This window comes from Mastomys coucha, unplaced genomic scaffold, assembly GCF_008632895.1.
Source record: "Mastomys coucha isolate ucsf_1 unplaced genomic scaffold, UCSF_Mcou_1 pScaffold22, whole genome shotgun sequence".
Taxonomy (NCBI): domain Eukaryota; kingdom Metazoa; phylum Chordata; class Mammalia; order Rodentia; family Muridae; genus Mastomys; species Mastomys coucha.
The window spans coordinates 24,744,785-24,751,172 of NW_022196905.1; positions in this window are offsets into that span (position 1 = coordinate 24,744,785).

The window sequence follows — 6,388 nt, forward strand, 5'->3', positions numbered from 1 at the left end:
AGGAGGAGGAGGAGGAGGAGGAGGAGGAGGAAGAAGAGGAGGAAGAGGAGGAGGAGAAGAAGAAGAAGGAGAAGAAGAAGCAGCAGCTGGGTGTGGCTGTACAGGTCTGTAACCCTAAGCTCTGAAGAGTACAGATAGGCAGGGGTCAGGAGCTCAGGAGCTAGCCAGTCTAGCAGAAATGCTGCCAGATTCAGTGAGAAACCCTGCCTCAAAAACCCAGCATGAAGAATGGTAGAAGACAGCTGTGCTCTCCACACATGCACATGTGGCAGGAACATCTGCACATACGAGCAGACACCACACACATGGACACCCCCAGACATGTATATATCACACACACACAGTCATATATATATCACACATACACACAAACACAGAGACATATATATATATATCACACACCACAACACAGACATATACATCACATATTCACACAAATACAGACACCATATACACACACACTACACACACACACACAGTCATATATACATCACACACTCACACAGACACCATATACACACACACTACACACACACACACAGACATATATACATCACACACACACAGACATATATATATCACACACCACACACACAGACATATATACATGACACATACACACAAATACAGACACTACACACACACACACAGTGGCATCATGGTAGTTTCAGGAGAAACTGGGGATTAACCAGTTACATATAATGTCAGCATGGTCCTCTTGAGGAGCTCAGTGATTATTTCTCAGCTCTCAGCACAGTGCCAGGCATTTGCACATGTGTTCTGTGGACTGAATTCAAGTTTCAACTGAACAATCTTTCCAGACCCAGACATTCTCCTTCTGTCTTTCATTTTTCCTTTCTTCCTTTTGGAGATGACGAGGGCTGAGCTAGAGTAGTTTCAACCTGTGGGTCTCCACCCCTTCGGGCGGGCGTTGCATATCAGATACCCTGCATACAAGATACCTACCTTATGATTCATAACAGTAGCAACATTACAATTATGAAGTAGCAATGAAAACGATTTTATGGTTGGGGGGGTCACCACAACGTATTAAAGGGTCGCAGCCTTAGGAAGGTTGAGAATCAGTGGGGTAGAGCTGAGCTGGGCTCTGTTATAGAATACTTGACTGGCCTGCACAAAGGCCTAGGTTCAGTTCCCAGCACTGAAAGAAATCTGATGTGATGTGGGAACTTGAGAAATGGAATCAAGAGAATCACAAGTTCAAAGTCATCTTCTGAGAAGTAAGTCAGACCCTCTGACCCTATATGAGACACTAGCTCCTAAAACAGTGCCCAGACCAAAACAACTAAAACTGGGATGACATCATGTTCTTTATGATTGCTTAAATAAATTCCAGGTAGGTACTGTTGCACAGGTGGCCACATTCTCCGTGGCCTTTCCTGCATTTGAAACCCCTGCCCATTTCCAGGATGTTGACATTTACTTTGGTTTTTATGTCAATGCCAGCTATGGGGATTTTTTTCTTTCAACCTGGCCTCTGACTTTTACTTAATTGATAAAAAAATAAACATTGCTGTCATCTGTTGATAGTACCAGGGACAGCCTTCAAGCCTGGGGCCAGGAGGAACTTTGCATCCAAGATGAAGAGCAGCTTCTGCAGTTGATTACCAACGCTTTCATCTGGGATGGACAGCCTGAGCGAGTTTTCCTGGATTTCAGGGGTTTTGTTTATTTGTTTTTTGTGGGTTTTTTTCTCACTCTCTTCCCTGGGAGCCCTGAAAACCTAAATGTTTCTTCTCTTCTTGTGTTGTCTTTATCAGATACTAAAAACCCAGTGGGCCATGAGAGGGCAAGGGTAGGCTGAAAGCAGGGTTGGGCATTCCAGTGCTGGGCAGGGGGGGAGGGGGAGGCCTGGTCAACAGGCAGGGTATCTTCTGTGGGAGTGCCAAACGGGAAACTGTTTACACCAGGTAGCTTCAGTAGAGTTTTTCTGAGCAAAGCACAAAATGAAGCAAAATGAATGGGGCAGTTCCTGAAATTCAAGCAGGTACTGAGAATTGTGGCCCACAGCCCAATCTGGCAGCGTTTATAGGGAGAAAAATGGAAGTGACAGGAGCTGAGGGTGTGGCTTAGTGGGAGAGAGCTAACCAACTTGTGCCCTGAAAGGGGGATTCCATCCCCAGGACCGCAAAGGAAGGATCGAAGGAGGAAAGGAGGAAGGGAGTGGGAAAAGAGAGCTTAGAAGAAGATGATGAGCGGGCTGGCCAGATGGCTCAGGGCATAAGAGCACTGACTGCTCTTCTGAAGGTCCTGAGTTCAATTCCCAGCAACCACATGGTGGCTCACAACCACCCGTAATGAGATCAGATGCCCTCTCCTGGTGCATCTGAAGACAGCTGCAGTAAATTACACCGGAGTGAGCAGGGCTGGATTGAGCGAGCTGGGGGCGGGGGGAGGCCATCTCTACAGCTACATAAAATAAATAAATAAAATAAATCTAAAAAAAAAATTCAAAGTAATTTAAAAAAAAGATGATGAGCTGGCTACCACCATCCAATTGATTATTACTCAATTAATTACTTGTTTACAACTTTGTTAGCTATTTAGCTACCCAACCTCCTGCTGCTGAAAGACCCCTGAAGGGAGACCCCCACTCAAATCTCAGGAGGACGTGCGCCCAAGGAATCACGAGAGACCGTCTTGATGTAATTACAAGAGGTAGTTTTTAATTTCAGGGCACTCTGGTTCGGCACCACACCTATCTCAGGCAGGAGATAGTGGAGCTGACCACGAGGCTTGAAAGTTAGGGGTTTATATAGGGAAAAGGTCTGGGGGAACAAAGGGATCAGTGTGGCCATACATGATTGGCTAGTTTAAATATTAACTATTATGTGCAGAACAGAGTGGAAAATTCCTAAAGTTGGTGTTAATCTGAGTCAACAGAGCATCTGACCTTAAACCATATCTGTCCAGACATGTAGTTTATGTCTTTTTGACCTGCTAGTTCTCAGGATGTCTAACAGACTGCTTGCTCATTCCCAGGCCTATGGGGGCCAGCTTGTGATGGATTCTTAGGCCTATAACTTTTCTTCTTAGCACAGGTCCAAAGCTTTAATTTTTCCTTTCACTACCAATAAGAGGCAACTACTTTGGAGAAAATCTGTACTAGTTGGACCTGTTAGGTCTGTTGCAAGTGTCCAGTCCAAGCCTGGAGCCTTCTATAAAAACCTTTCCTAGCAAGGTTATGTGGACATTTTCAAGCTAGAGAAGGACACTGACTACCCAACACTGTGAGCTAAATGCCATTAACTGCACACTTTCAGACTTACTTATTTTATGTATATGAACTTCAACACTTCAAACACACCAGAAGAGGGTGAGCCACCATGTGGTTGCTGGGAATTGAACTCAGGACCTCTGGAAGAGCAGTCGCTGCTCTTAACCACTGAGCCATCTCTCCAGCCCCAACTGCACACTTTCAAATGGTGAGGTTGTTTGTTTGTTTGTTTGTTTGGGGGGTTGTTTGTTAGTAGTGGTTGTAGTACTAGCGAATCAAACCCAGGGCCTTGTGTGTGTTAGGTCTACCACTGAACTACATCCCCAGCCCTGGGTTTCTTTGTGATAGATAGGATCTCATCCTGTAGCCCAGATATAGCTTTGAACTAGAGGTTCTCAGGCCTCTGCCTCTGTGGTGCCCACAGGTGTGTGTGGATTGCCACACCCAGCTAATGATTACCTTCATACCACGGGGATTTCAGCTCAACTAAAAAGCAAACATGACCTTACTGGGGAAAGGCAGTCAGCATGCATAGCCTGTGAGTCCATGCACGTGCAGCTCCAGAGTCAGCTACACTGCTCCACACTGAGAGCAACAAGAAGGCCACTGGAAAGAGGAGCAATGAACAAGGACTTCCTGGGGTGTTGACAATGTCCTGAGGCTTTAGACAGTGATTTCAAAGCCGGGAATAACTGAAGATCTGAAGGTTCTATTGCCATGTGCCTCATTGTGGTGATCTGAATGAGCACAGCTCCACCACCCCCCCACATAGCTCATATCTTTGAAGGCCTGGTCCCCAGATGGTAAAACTGTTTGAGAAGAAATTGGCTATGTGGCCTTGGAAGAAGTGTCCATAGGGGTGGACCCTGAAGTTTCAAAAGCCCATGGGTGTCCTGGTGTCTCGCTTTCTCTGCTTCATGTTTGTGCGTCAAGTTATGAGCTCTCAGCTACAATATCAGAGCCATGCCTGACTACCTGTGGCCATGTCTCCCCCCAAGCCCCCCCCCCCGTGATGGTTGTGGCTTTCTAAAACCATAAGCCACAAAGTAAATGTGTTTTTCTCAAAGCTGGCTTGGTGGAGGTGTCTCTTCACAACACTAGAAAAGTAGCTAAGACATACACCAATAAATAAATAAATGTGAAATTCAGAGGCATTCATCTGTTGTCTCAGCTACTTGGGAGGATGATTGAAATGTTCTGAAAGCATCGATTTCATGGGTAGTTTCAAACTTTGTGAGCTTACAAAATAACCATAAAACAACACTGTTTATGGACTAATTGGATGGTGTATTGATTACATTTAAATAAAACTGTTTGTTTGTTTGTTTGTTTTTTAATGTATGTTCCAGGATAAAGCAACGGCTTAGTGGCTGGCTAGTTAAGAGCCCTGGCTACCCTTGCAGAGGACCTGGGTTTGTTTCCAAGCAACCACATAGTGACTCACAACTGTCTAACTTCAGTCGTGTGCTTTCTACATGTATGTGGATAAAACACTCATACATATAAAATAAATCTTTTTAAAAAGTAAATATTTTATGTGTATATGTGTTTTGCATGCATGTGTGTGTGCACCGTGTGCATACCTGGTGACTTTGGAGGCCAGAAGAAAGTGTCAGGTACCCCAGAACTGGAGTTATGGGTGGTTGTGAGCTGCCATATGGGTGCTGTAAATCAAACCCTGGCCCCCTACAAGAGCAGAGTGGTCTTAACCACTATGCCATTTCTTTGGGTCCTAAATAAACATTTTTAAAATAAAAATGATGAGGGACAAAGACAAAAGGTCCAAAAAAATTATTCTAGGGAGGTTGTGCAATCAGCAAAGAGAACAGGCAATGTAGATTGGAGAAGGGGGACTGTGATTATACAAACAGTACTTAATTACACAAACAGCCATACTCACTGGGAATGTGCCTGGGTGGGAGAGCATATGCTTAGCATTCATGAGAACCTGGGTTCAATCCACAGCAACAACAAAAAAGATTTTCAGAAATACTGAGTAAAAAGTGAGCGTAGAGTCAGGCTTGGGGTCACATGCCTTTAGTCCCAACACTCAGCAGAGGCAGGTGGATCTCTATGAGTCTGAGGCCAGCTTGGCCTGCATAGTAAACTCCAGGCACGTGGGGCTAAACAAACAAGGGGGGAAGGAGGTGGGAATAGTTACTAATCACATGAAAAACAGAAAGTTGTAGAATGAAATTTTAGTCATGTGCTGCATATTACACCAATGACTAGGGACTCACAAGGCACATGGAAAACTGGCTTCGTTAAGGTGGTAGCATTTGAGCCAGACGTGTTTGCTGCCAAGCCTGGCAACTTGAGTTCAATCCCCAAGACACATGATGGAAGAAGCAACCCGGCTTTAAAAGTTGTCCTCTGGCACCACAAGTGTTCTGTGGCACACACACGCACACTCATTGATAAATACAATAAACACTTGTGACACAAAACACATTGGGAGAGTGAAAGGCAGTGGAACTGGTTTAAAACTGGAGCTCAGTCAAATGCAGACCTGATACATCAACATAAAACAATAAAGCTGGGTATAGGGATAGACATTTGTAATCCCAAGACTCAAGGGGTTGAGACAGGAGGATTGCTACAAATTTTAGTTCAGCTAGAGTCATGGAATGAGATCCTGAATAAATAGATAGATAGATAGATAGATAGATAGATAGATAGATAGATAGATAAAATATGTAAACTTCTGAAGTGAATGGATAGCAGTGTATTATTTTATAGCATATGCTTATTTAAATGCCTAAAATAACAGCAAGGAAGTTCCTTTTATGGAATAAGACTGAAGGGAGGGATGGGGATGGAGAGATGGCTCAGCAGTGAAGAGCACAGGGTGCTCTTGCAGAGGACCTGGGTTTGGTTTCCATCATCCACAGGATGAATCACAACTGGCTATTAACTCCAGATCTAGGGGATTCCAATGCCTGTCTTCCAGCACCAGACACAAATGTGATGGGTAAACATACATGCAGGCAAACACTCATATGCAGGTTTTGTTGTTGTTTGTTTTGTTTTATGTAAAGCCTGAGGGAAGGGAGGAATAGGCAAGCTGAGTTTGCTTGTTGTTCAGTGCTGTAGACCGAGCCCAGGCTCTTGTGTGGTGCTGTAGACCGAGCCCAGGCTCTTGTGTGGTGC